The sequence below is a fragment of the Rhinolophus sinicus genome, linkage group LG03 (assembly GCF_036562045.2).
Source record: "Rhinolophus sinicus isolate RSC01 linkage group LG03, ASM3656204v1, whole genome shotgun sequence".
NCBI lineage: Eukaryota > Metazoa > Chordata > Mammalia > Chiroptera > Rhinolophidae > Rhinolophus > Rhinolophus sinicus.
Window position 1 is genome coordinate 72,534,576 of NC_133753.1, and position 13,644 is coordinate 72,548,219.

Below are 13,644 nucleotides of genomic sequence, written 5' to 3' on the forward strand. Positions count from 1 at the left end.
TTTATCTTTTCTTATGGCTGAGTAATGTTCCATTGTATATGTATGTACCACATCCTCTTTATCCAAACATCTGTTGAAGGACGCTTTAGTTGTTTCTATGTCTTTGCCACCGTGAATAATGTTGCAATGAACAGATGGGTACATGTATCTTTACTGATAAATGTTTTCAGAAAGGCATGTTTAGCATGATATATATATATATTTTTAATTTATTTATTTTTTCATTTTTTAAAATTAGTTTCAGGTGCACAAAACAATGTAATAGTTAGACATTTATCATTTATATCCCTCACACAGTGACAACCCCCCTCTCCCATCCACTACCTCTCTGACATCGCACACAGCCATTACATTTCCACTGTCTCTATTCCTAATGCTGTACTCCACTTCATTCATATATATATATATATATATATATATATATATATATATATATATATATATATAATTGTAGTTGACATTCGTTATTGTTCACCTTCAGCTTCAGGTGTACAGTGCAGTGATCAGGCATCTACATCTTCCCTGAGGTGGTCTCCTAATGAGACAAGTGTCCATTGGATACCCTACAAAATCTTTACAACATTATTGATTACATTCCCCAAATTGACTTTCGTTTCCCCATGGCAATCTTGTGATTACCGACTGTGCTTTCTAATCCCTCACCTTCCCCCTATCCCCCCCCCATCTAGCAACGCTCAGGTTTTCCTCCATGTCTCTGAGATTGTTTCTGATTAGTTCATTCATTTATTCTTTTCTTTAGATTCCACATATAAGTGAGATCCTATGGTATTTGTCTTTCTCTGTCTGACTTATTTCACTTAACATAATGTTCTCCAGGTCCGTGCATATTGTTGCAAATAGTAATATTTCCCTCTTCTTTATGGCTGCGTAATACTCCATTGTATAAATGTACCACAGCTTCTTAATCCAGTCATCTACCGATGGGCATTTTGGTTGTTTCCATGTCTTGGCTGTTGTGTATAATGCTGCAATAAACATAGGGGTGCATACATTTTTTTTGAGTTAGAGTTTTGGATTTCTCCGAATAGATACCTAGGAGTGGAATTGCTGGGTCATAAGGTTGTTCCATTTTCAGATTGTTGAGATACCCCCATACTGTTTTCCATAGCGGCTGCACCAATCTGCAATCCCACCAACAGTGCACAAGGGTTCCCTTTTCTCCACATCCTCACCAGCACTTGTTGTTTGTTGATTTATCGATGATAGCCATTTTGACTGGGGTGAGGTGGTATCTCATTGTGGTTTTTATTTGCATTTCTCTAATGATTAGTGAGGTTGAGCATTTTTTCATATGTCTATTTGCCATCTGTGTAGCATTATATTTTGCTCAATAATTTTTTCTACCATCTCCAGTGTATTTTATAAGATGATAGTTTGTCTTGATGACAACAATTTCTTTGAGTAGCTAGAAGACATCAAATAATTCATGTGCCGGTGTCATTCTTAATAGGAATATGTAGATATATGAGAGAGTTAAGAAAAGGTGAAGATGGTTAACAAATCCCATTGTTCTCATAGTATTTGAAAGTTCTGAACCACATTAAAATTTATGATTACCACTATATATATTTGTAATTAATATGCCCAGGAGAAGCCTACAAGTTCAGCCATTAGATTTAATTTTGCTTCTGTTAAGAGATTGGAATTATATAGGAGTCTGAAGTAGTTATGGTATAATCAATCTGGTATTGCCCTTTTAATTTTTAATTTAAGACATTAAAAACTGATTAATGCAGAATTTGGTAAGAGAGTGTCGAAATGATTTGTACTGGACATGGACACTTCCTGAAAGACAGAAGTATAATCATGAGATTCTTTTAATTGAGAAGTATGACAGATTGAATAATATAAAGAAAAATTAATACTATTTTCTAGTTATTAAAAAAATTGGTAAAAAAATGTTGGGTGTTCATAAATAGAAAAACATTTTGTACTGTATGTGGTACCATAAGATTTTATGGTGATTCCAGTGCAAGATCTGAAGATTCTTCAACCAATTGAGCTGAGCCTTCAATTACTTTGAGACAAGGAGGATAACTTTTGGTTAGTGTATCAAGAGACTGGCAGTGATAGGCAATGAGTGTTTGCAGTTTGGCATATTGTTGAGTAATATCTTTCAGCATAGCTTTCATTTTAAATCCATAACAACAGTATATTGCAATCTTATGATCAGTCTCCGGTAGAGCTATATGGGGTCACCTAAGATGCATTCTCTTTAGAATTGGGCATAAAGAATATAGAGATTTGTCGTAGCCCATTTAGGGTCCTAATTAAGGTAATGGCAAGAAGGTAAATTTAAAGTGTTGATAACCTAATGACCAAACTCTGATGTCTTATCTGGCCTTTCTGAACAGAGCTGAGCTATCACATTAAATGGAATAGAGAAGGGGACCTCTGTGACAGGACTCCATGCCTGAGGGCTTCATCCTAGTCTTCAGAGTAGGAGATCAGTTTTTCTCCTGCTATTTGTCATAAGACGGGTAACTGAACAGACATTGGTAGTGAGGAAGTAGATTGCCATAATAATTGGTAGATCAAAAGACCTGTATTGATAAGTACAAACAGCTTATCCTTTTTATCAGAAAGTGATTTATTCCTATTATAGATGAAATAACAGCACCCATATGTGTGAGGATATATGATTATTACATCTGATGCTGTTGCCATGTTCTATTGCATGTAGTATTTTCAAATAAGTGCTGCCACCTAGTTCCATCGCAGATACAATGACTGAACCCAGCAGTTGGTGAAGTCATCAGTCTTCTTTTCAATATACAATTTTACTAATGTTTATTTTCAGTTGTAATTGTTTTTAAATTAAGAGTTGGTTGATTAATCCAAAAGGAACTTTGGGTTGGGTGAGACTCTCAGCCAGAACATAGAGAAGTTTGACGTCACCCACAGCAACTTGCTACACCAGGAAACCCGTTTCCTGTTCTAGGGCAGCAGCAGACACAGCCCAGCATTTCTTCTCTCCCCCTTCAGAGTCATCTCTCCTTGCAGAGCCCTGACATGAGGAAGAGCAAGACATTGTTAATCTAGTAGAAGAAATCAAAGATGTTGCTTTCCATCCTTCTGAAATTGGTCATGGCTTCCATGTGGCTGGGTAAGGATGGCACCCGTGGGAATGGGCCTCCTCTATGACCCTACGCTTGGAGGTCCAGGCAGAATTTTATGGGTATCCTGGGGAGGAAAGGTAGCAGGGTGTGATAAATAATTTCTTTATCCCACACCACTTATCCAAAAACCTTGTGATTGTATCTTTTTTCTTTTAGGAGCTAATATTGCCTAGAAGGCCAACCAGCATTGTTAGTGCAGGAGAAGGAGGCTGTGACCCCAGACTGCACATATGACACCACTGCTACTAGTATTTATAGTCTATTCTGGTACAAGCAGCTCAGCAGTGGAGCAATGATTTTCCTTATTCGTCAGGACTCTTACAACAAGCAAAAGGCCACAGAAGGTCACTACTCCTTGAATTTTCAGAAAGCACAGAATTCTGTCAAGCTTGTCATCTCAGCCTCACAGCTGGAGGACTCTGCATTGTATTTCTGTGCCCTGAGAGAGCCCACAGTGAGAGACTTGTTGGAAGAAGGTGTATCAAACCCCCAGGGCTCTGCTTGATGCATCCACCTGCTATAAAGACCAAGGCCAGGAATTGCCATCACAGACAGGAAGTGGTGAGGTCTGTGGCAGCATAGGCAGGTAGTGTTAATGGCAAAGAGTCTAAGAAAAAATACCTCTGTAGTTTCATATACTATGTCAAGAGTTATCCTTCCTGGGGGCAGCCGGAGGGTTAAGTTGGTTAGAGCATGAGCTCTAAACAAGGTTGTGGGTTCAATTCCCGCAGGGGATGGTGGGCTGTGCCCCCTGCAACTAAGGTTGAAAATGGCGACTGGAGTTGGAATTGAGTTGTGTCTCCCGCAACTAGATAGAAGGACAAGGACTTGACTTGGAGCTGATGGACCCTGGAGAAACACACTGTTCCCCAACATTCTCCAATTAAAAAAAAAAGGAGATTTCATTCATGAAAAAGTTTGACAATTTGGTTTGAAATTTTTTATTAAAGAAAAGAGCAGCCACAATAAACAATTTGCCTATTGGTGATAGTTTGAGCTAGAAGAATTTAGTAAGGACATTCAGAAACATCTAACTCAAACATCAGTAAAACGTGTGAATTGTTGGATTTTTCAGATCAATATTCTATAAATACTTACGGAGTATATTTTTTGTTGCAGGCATTGTTGTGATTAAGGAAGGCCATGAAATCTGCCTGTGCTTTTTCTCTTGTATATTATGCTCTTATATACTGTTTACTGACTTAGTTTATTTTAGATTTGTTAGCTGAGTTAAGGGTACTCTCATTTATTTTCTAAGGACCCTACATGTGACAAATTTTGTTCTGATGCTATTCTGTCTTATTAACACTCTAGCATGGAAGAGCTCAGTTCCATAATGTAGATTTCCCTTCCTCCCACCAAACTTATCCATAAAATGATCAATAGTTAGTGCTCTAGGGAAACATTTTGAAGAAGCAGAGTGTGAATTATCTTTTTTCTCTGCTCTTGCTTTTCATTTCACTGCTCCTCCCAAAACATTTTTGCAATCACTTGGCTCATTTGCATACCAATGTTCTGCAATCCGAACTCTGCATTCTCTCCTATTTCCTACCATGTTTCCTCTAACCCATGTCCTCAGTGCCCTAAATTTGGAATGGTAATGTTTTGTTCCTAAGTGTATTTTCATTTGGAAGCAGATTTGTAGAGTAGAAACCGAAAGGTGGGTCTTCTATAAATATTTTAATTTTATATTATCATTTTAACAAACATTTTCTTTTTTTATCATTTTAACAATTTTTAAGTATATAATCTACTGACATTAAATCCACTTACATTGTTGTTCACCATCTCTCTGTATATCTTTTTTCATCTTGAAAAACTGAAAATATGTACTCATTAAACAATGACTCCCCATTTTCCTGTCCTTGTAGCCCCTGGCAACTATCATTCTACTTTCTCTTTCTAGGGTTGGCTGTTTTAAATAGCACAGATAAATGGAATCATGCAGCATTGGTCATATTGTGACTCATTCACCTAGCATCATGTCCTCAAGTTTCACCCGTGTTTTAGTGTGTATTAGAATTTTTTTCCTTTTAACGTTGTATGATATTCCAGTGTCCGTATATATCACACTTTGTCTATCCATTCAGCTGTTGATGGATGTTTGGGTTGCTTCCACCTTTCAGTGGAAACATGTGTATAAATATATCAATATTTTGGGTATATACACATTTTCTTTCAATTTCTTTTCTTGAGTATATACTCAGAAGTAGATTGCTGGATCATACAGCAATTCTATTTAAAAGTTTTGTGAAACTTCATAGTGATTAATTTGAAGAAATACGCTCTAGACTGCTTAATCACAAGCAGATTTCAAGGATCATTGAAAGAGTGATTCTTAGCCATGGATGAAGTTTCAGTTTCCTGGTGATTTTTAAAGCCTAGAAGAGTTTGTCACCCTTCCTACAATGTATTTGTCAAGTCTGTGACTAATAGTTGTTCTGAAAAGAATGGTCAAGCCTCTAACTTATTGTCAGCTCTTGAACTGCAGTTTGTGTTCCTTTATAATATGTTTTTTTTCCTCTCTGGTGAAGGAGCCAAACCTGCAAATGTTACCATAGACAGAAAGAATGGGGCAGCGGGAAAAGAAGTGGGAGCAAGAGAAGAAGAAAGTAAGGGGAGACAAAGGAGGGAATAGGTGAGCTCATCCTTAAGAAATAGTGCAGCTACCAAATGAGCCAGAGCTAAATTTCAGTGGCCATGGACAAATCCAGGATGCCATCTTGCCTCTCAAGGGGAACTTTTAGCTAATTATAAAAGATCATAATATTAGTACTACAGGTAGGGAAAATCTTTACTAACTGTACCTCCGTGACAGTTCCACTAGAGCCAAATAAAGACAAAGAGAGTCTCTCCTCTTGCCAGAGAGGAGAGGTCATAAGGACCAGCCTAAGAACACCTATAATGCCACCACTAAATTTTGAATATATCTTGCCCTCATTTTGAGGGTAAAAAATTTCTAAGCCTCTTTGTTCTTTGGTGCAGTTGCTCTTCTCCTGGGCTGCCCGTTCCCACTATTTTGGGAGTGTACTATCTTTTCTTTCAATAAGGCCACTGCTTGCTTGGTTTATTTGGTGTGTCCTTGAATTATTTCCGGTAACGATATCAAGACCTCGTTTTGAAGCAACACAATTATTTAATTATTTTATTACTCCATTTGCATAAATAAAAAACCTGTTAACAAACTGTCTTAAGATATTTCAAAGGCTCAAGAACTATTTTACTACTCTGTAGTCTTTCTCTCAAATTTTCTCTGAAAATAATCTGTAGTGAAAAAACCGGGGAACAAGTTTTTACTATCAGAAAGAACTGTGTTCAAAACTATTAGCTTGAACATGTGCTTTGTAGACACTTGTGAGCTTTGTTTCATCATTTGTTAAATGGGAGAGTGATATCTTCTTTAATATTTTGTTGTGACAATTTATCAATAATGCATCCAAAGAAACTGACAAGCAACAGATGATCAGTTATTGACAGTAACCTCAGTGGGGACAGAAAACGCATTTGACAATCTAGCATCCATTCCTGATAAAAAAAATTCCCAACAAATTAGTAATCAAAGGGAATTTCCTCAACTTAACAAAGGGCCTGTAAAAAAACCCTATGTCAAGTGTCATACTTGATGGTGAAAGACTGAATGCTGTCCCCAAAGATCAGGAATAAGGGAAAAATTTTGGCTCTCACCTCTTGTATTTCGTATTATACTAGAGGCCTAGCCTGTGGAATAATGCAAAAGAAAGAAACAAAAAACATCAAGTTTGGAATGGAAGAAGTGAACCTGTCTTTATTCACAGACAGCCTCATTATCTAAGTAGAAAATCCAAGGTATCTACAGAAAAGTTACTAGAAGAAACAAAGTTCAACATGCACCTATCATGATCGAGCCGTTGCACTCTGAGGCATTAACCAGAGAGAAATGAAAGCAAATGTTTATAAAATTTGTTAAAGACAAATGTTCATAGCAACTTTATCTGTAACAGCCCCAACTGGGAGCAGCTGAAATGTAGATCACCAGGTGAATAGATAAACAAATTGTTTTATGTCTCTATGCTGGAATACTACTGATAACAAAAACGAATGGACCATTGATACTTATGAGACCATAGAAGAATTTCAAAATAATTATGCTGAGAGAAAGAAGCCAGACAAAAGAATACATATGATTCTCTTTATATAAAATTTTAAAGTATGCAAGCTAAGTTATGACAGAGATGATGTCTGAAAATGGGAGTGGGAGGTGGGGAGAAAGGTGATAGAAAGATTACAGAGACGTGGGGATCCTTTAGGTGGGATGCATATGTCCATTTTCTTGTTTGTGGGGGTGGATTCACAAGTGCGTAGAAATGTCCAATCTTATAAATTGTTTACTTCAAATAGGTGCCATTTATTTTTGTGAAAATTATGCATTTATAAAGCCATTAAAAATCCAAATTTAAGAAATATCTTCCCTGAATGTGTACAAGTCCTTTTGTGTGACTCAAAATGCAAAAGGATCCCACTGCTGATGGTCATTGGCTTAAACTGTTTTGTTTTGTTTAAGGTGTAGATACAACTTTCAGTCTCCACATGCTATACTGTTGATTTTCAAACCAACATCATCCCTACCTAGTTTGCACTCTCTCTGTTTGTCAGAACAAGTGTTTGTAGCTGCTTTTCAAGAGTTCCTGTCTAGCATAGTTTTGTGTCAGGTTCTGAAAATGTGATTTGGAAAGTGGAGAAGAAGGAGAAGGGATACATGAACCCAAACAGTTCCTGAGCCTGAATTTTCTGCTTAGATCCACGTATGGGAGATTATTCACACATTGCCTTTGGACTCATGAAGCCCCTTGACCTGAATCTGTGGAGAGAGCTCCGGGGACGCACTGAGTTAAGCTTTCATGTGCATGTCTACGGTAGATGTTCACAGGGCCTTACAGAAAGAGGTGTCCTTCTCCAGAATTTCATTCACACACCCTCAGCGGTTATTGTTTTGTTTTGTTTTATAAAGGACTAGCCATAAAAACGGAGTTAAGGAAGTACTTGCTTTTGCTCCTGGCACTTCATAGAAAAAGACTCACTTTCAAAAAGTTGTGTAGTCATAGGGACATTTTCCCATGCTAATCCCAGAGCTTTCTCCCTGATCATTGAGGACTAACTTGGTCTAGGACCGTATCACAAATGAGATCTTGTAAACTGGTATCAGGCTGGCTGCACCAAGGCCACCCGGGGGAGCTTTCAAAGCTTACACATTAGTGGGTCTGAATCTTGGAAACAATAATTCACGAATTAGTCGTGGAATCCCAGAATCTGTAATGTTAAATCTCTCACACATTGATTCTACTATCATTGTTGTATGACTATCAGCTTGTCTATTTAACATTATGAAAAGCTGGGAAGGAAGAGAATCCTGACTTATGTACCAGATTTTTGATGCAAATTCACATTTTTCAGAGTTCCCTGACCTATAATTTTAATCAATTATAAAACTAATTGATTAAACTTTGGCCACAAAATGTTGAAGAGAGACAACAGTGGAAACCATTCCTGAAGGTAGCTCTGCATTAGCACTATAGGATTGGTACTGGTTGTCTGATTCACATAGGTTAGCCACTCATCTCAGAGTGAATGAGATAGTGGGAGAAAGAAATAATGATCTCAGTTTATTTTCTAGGAAATCAGTAACTTCAATCATGGTGTTTTTTTTCTCTCTCTGGCATGCATTCATAGTATCACATTTTAATGATTCTGAAATTCAGGAATATTTGCATACTGATAAGATAGTGTGACTACTCTCCTAAAGTGCTCCTATTAAAAGAGACATAAAATCAACTTACAAAAGTCCATTGCATTACTATATACTAACAACGAAACTCAGAAAAACACACACACACACATACACACACACACACACACACACACACACACACACAAAACAATTCCTTTTGCAATTGCAGCAAAAAGAATAAAAGACCTAGGAATAAACTTAACCAAGGATGTGAAGGACTTATATGCTGAAAACTATAAGACATTTTTAAAAGAAATTGAAGAAGACACCAAGAAATTGAAAGACATTCCGTGCTCATGGATTGGAAGAATCAACATAGTTAACATGGCCATATTACTCAAAGCAATATACAGATTTAATGCAATCCCCATCAGAATCTCAATGGCATTTTTTAAAGAAATAGAACAAAAAATCATCAGATTTGTTTGGAACCACAAAAGACCCCGAATAGCCAAAGCAATCTTAAGAAAAAAGAACAATGCTGGAGGTATCATACTCCCTGACTTTAGCTTGTACTACAGGACAACAATAATCAAAACAGCATGGTACTGGCAGAAAAACAAACACATTGACCAATGGAATAGAATTGAGAACCCAGAAATAAAACCACATAAATATGGACAGATAATTTTTGACAAAGAAGCTAAAAACATACAATGGAGGAAAGACAGCCTCTTCAATAAATGGTGCTGGGAGAATTGGATAGCCACGTGCAAAAGAATGAAACTGGACTGCTATTTGTCACCATGTACCAAAGTTAATTCAAAATGGATCAAAGACTTAAGCATAAGACCTGACACAATAAACTGCATAGAAGAAAACATAGGTACTAAACTTATGGACGTTGTGTTCAAAGAGCATATCATGAATTTGACTCCAAAGGCAAGGGAAATAAAAACTAAAATAAATGAATGGGACTATATCAAACTTAAAAGCTTCTGCACAGCAAAAGAAACCATCGACAAAATAAAGAAGCAACCAACTGAATGGGAGAAGATTTTTGCAAACAGTGCCTCCGATAAGGGGCTAATATCCAAAATATACAAGGAACTCATGCAACTCAACAACAAAAAAACAAACAACCCAATTGAAAAATAGGCAGAGGACCTGAAGGGACATTTCTCCAAAGAGGACATACAAATGGCAAATAGACATATGAAAAAATGTTCAACATCACTAATTATCAGAGAAATGCAAATAAAAACCACAATGTGATATCACCTCACCCCAGTCAGAATGGCTATCATCAACAAGACAAATAGTAACAAGTGTTGGAGAGGCTGTGGAGAAAAAGGAACCCTCACACACTGTTGGTGGGAATGCAGACTGGTGCAGCTTCTATTACGAATAGAATTACCATATGACCCAGCAATCCCTCTCTGGGTATCTACCCCAAAAAATCCGAAAACATTTATCCATAAAGAAAAGTGTTCCGATGTTCATTGCAGCTTTATTTACGGTGGCCAAGATATGGAAACAACCATAGATGAATGGATAAAGAAGTTGTGGTATATATACACAATGGAATACTATTCAGCAGTAAGAAAAGATGAAATAGGACCATTTGTGACAACATGGATGGATCTTGAGATTATAATGCTAAGCGAAATAAGTCAGACAGAAAAAGCAGAGAACCATATGATTTCACTGATATGTGGTATATGAACCAAAAACAACAAAAGAACAAGACAAATAAATGAGAAACAAAAACTCATAGACACAGACAGTAGTTTAGTGGTTACCAGAAGGTAAGGGGGGAGAAGGGTGGTAGATGAGGGTAAAGGGGATCAAATATATGGTGATGGAAGGAGAACTGAGTCTGTGCGGTGAACACACAATGTGATTTATAGATGATGTAATACAGAATTGTACACCTGAAATCTATGTAACTTTACTAACAATTGTCACCCCAATAAATTTAATTAAAGAAAAAAGAGAGCAAAGTTACATGTGATATAATTTAGGTTGAGGAAATATTGTATTTCAGGTGGTAGTAATTCCTGTATCAAAGATTGATTACTATTATTATTTTTTAATTTAACAAATATTTAGTGAATGCATAATAAATGTCAGTTGTTCTATATGATGGATTACAGTGTTGAATATTCAATATGTAATTCAATAATGAGTAATTCAATAATGACTCTACTTCTTAATCCTTCCTGTGATTGCCACCCAAGGTCTTCTCTGATATTCAGTTTATTATGTAGCCTGGCCCTCTATGGTTTTATATATATATATATATATGAGGAAAGTATTGAAATACTCAATTTGTTGTTTTCTCTGTTTGTTAATAAACTCCCATGTGAGGTGGTGGCCTAAGAAGAAAACAAACCTTAAAGATCATCACAGCCGTTGTTCAGAAAACTGTCATGTGCTTGGGAAATACAGTCAGAGATGAGAACTGACTTTGGGAGGAGCCTAGGAAATGGGCGCCCATTTCAGTCCCTGTCCACCAGGGGATGCAACTTCCTAACACAAACGCATTTCCTGTATGAAATGCAGGCTTAGATTTCTCATTTCACTGTTTCCTCCAGAGTTCCTCATGTTAAGAATCAAGAACATTATTTAGGGGACACTCTGGAGATGAAGTCTTCTCCAGCCTTAGTGACTGTGGTACTCTTAGTGCTTGGTAAGTAACATGCCTCTTAAAATACGGATTCTTTCTTCTATTATGTCAGCAAATCCTTTAACCATAATTTTATTGAAGAGCTTTATGCCCAGGTATCATAGATCTGTTTTATTTTTCCCCAGGACGAACCCATGGAGCCTCAGTGTCCCAGACGGAAGGCCCAGTGACTCTCTCAGAAGGGAGTTCCCTGAATGTGAACTGCTCTTATGAAGCCTCAGGGTACCCCCGTCTCTTCTGGTATGTTCAGTATCCCGGAGAAGGTCCGCAGCTCCTCCTGAAAGCCGTGGCAGATGGTGAGAAGGGACGCAACAAAGGTTTTGAAGCCACCTACCGCAAAGAATCAAAATCATTCCACCTGGAGAAAGCCTCAGCCCAGGAGTCAGATTCGGCTATGTACTACTGTGCTCTGAGTGACACAGTGACACAAACTGCAGGGGGAGCTGAGCACAAACTCTGAGCAGAACTAGAGCCTGGCTGCTGAGTGTCTCTGACTGTTTGATCCACTCTAGTGGATTTCGTTATTTTATATCAAATACACAATACCTTTCCTACACATTTCCATCCTTTATCACATTAATAGAGTTGTTAGGATAATTAGACTTCTGTACACAATACCTATGAGTGGTATCTAACACAAAGGAACATATTTTTGCTAGGAAATAGTGCACTAAAACATGTATATTAAAATAATTAATTGTTAAAATTTTGAATATATTTTATATTATATTTTTGCCTCGTAATTTCTTTTTAAGAAAATTTTATTAAATTTGTGAAGGTTACATTGGTTAGTAAAATTATATATGTTTTAAGTGTACAAATCTATAGGACATCTATATATAGCGTTAAGTGTTCACCACCCAGGGTCAGTTCTCTTTCCATCACCATGTATTTGACACCTTTACCCTGTTCTCCTACCCTCTCCCCGCTTACCCTCTGGTAACCACTAAACTGTTGTCAGTGCTTATGAGTTTTTGTTTGTTTGTTTTGTTCATTTGTTGCTTCAGTTTTATATCCCACATATGAGTGAAGTCATATGGTTCTTGATTTGTTTTGTCTGACTTATTTCTCTTAGTCTGATAATCTCAAGTTCCTTCCAAGTTGTCCCAAATGGCAGTATTTCATCTTTATTCTTATGGCTCAGTAATAGTCCATTGTATATATGTACCAAACTTCTTTATCCAATCATCTATTAAAGGACACTTTGGTTGTTTCATTGACTTGGCTACTGTGAATAATACTGCAATGAACACAAGGGTACATATATCTTTACTGATAAGTGTTTTCAGATTTTGTGGGTAGATAACCAGAAGAGGGATCGCATGGTCATACGGCAATTCTGTTCCTAATACTGTTTTCCATAGCTGTGCTAGTTTACATTCCCACCAGCAGTGTATGCGGGTTCCTTTTCCTCCACAGCCTCTCCAACACTTGTTATTACTTGTCTTATTGATAGTAGCCATTATAAAAGGTGTGTGGTGGTATTCATTGTGGTTTTGATTTATATTTCCCTAATAGCTAGGAAAGTTGTGCATTTTTCATATATCTGTTGGCTGTTTGTATGTCTTCTTGGGATGAAGTGTCTATTCAGTTCCTCTGCCCATTTTGTTGTTGTTTTTGTTTTTCAATGATCACATTTTGTATTTCAGAGAAGAGGCATTAAAGATCCGTGCCATCAGTTTATTTATAAACATATCTAGTATGTTGAGTTCAGAGGTTTGATCCATTTTTCAAGGTGAGTGTACCTCTTAAAATGCTCCTCTTCATATCTGTTTCATGCAGTAAAACATCCTTATTTCTTAAGCAGTTGGTGTCTTGCTATAAAGAAAAGATGTAGCAAATCCAGATCCAGAAAGGACAGAATCATCATGATAATCACCACTTGTTTCCCACTGAAAATGGCGCATTCTTCCCTGGGCCCTTCTCATAGTGGCTCCTCCGGACCACAGAGGTTGTGAACCCCCGGATGCCCTGTCCCAACATAGGGCTGTTGGGAGGCCTGCGAAAGTCAGAGACCGAAAAAGTAGGAAATGCCTCTGCCCATTTTTCAACTCGATTGTTTGTTCTTTTGTTGTTGAGTTGTATGAGTTCCTTATATAGTTTGGATATTA

General features: G+C 37.2%; 1 pseudogene; it reads right to left on the reverse strand.

The window, feature by feature from the left end:
• Window positions 1-13,325: 13,325 nt before the first annotated feature.
• Window positions 13,326-13,516, reverse strand: LOC109439050 (cytochrome c oxidase subunit 7C, mitochondrial; annotated as a pseudogene).
• Between the last annotated feature and the right edge of the window lie 128 nt (window positions 13,517-13,644).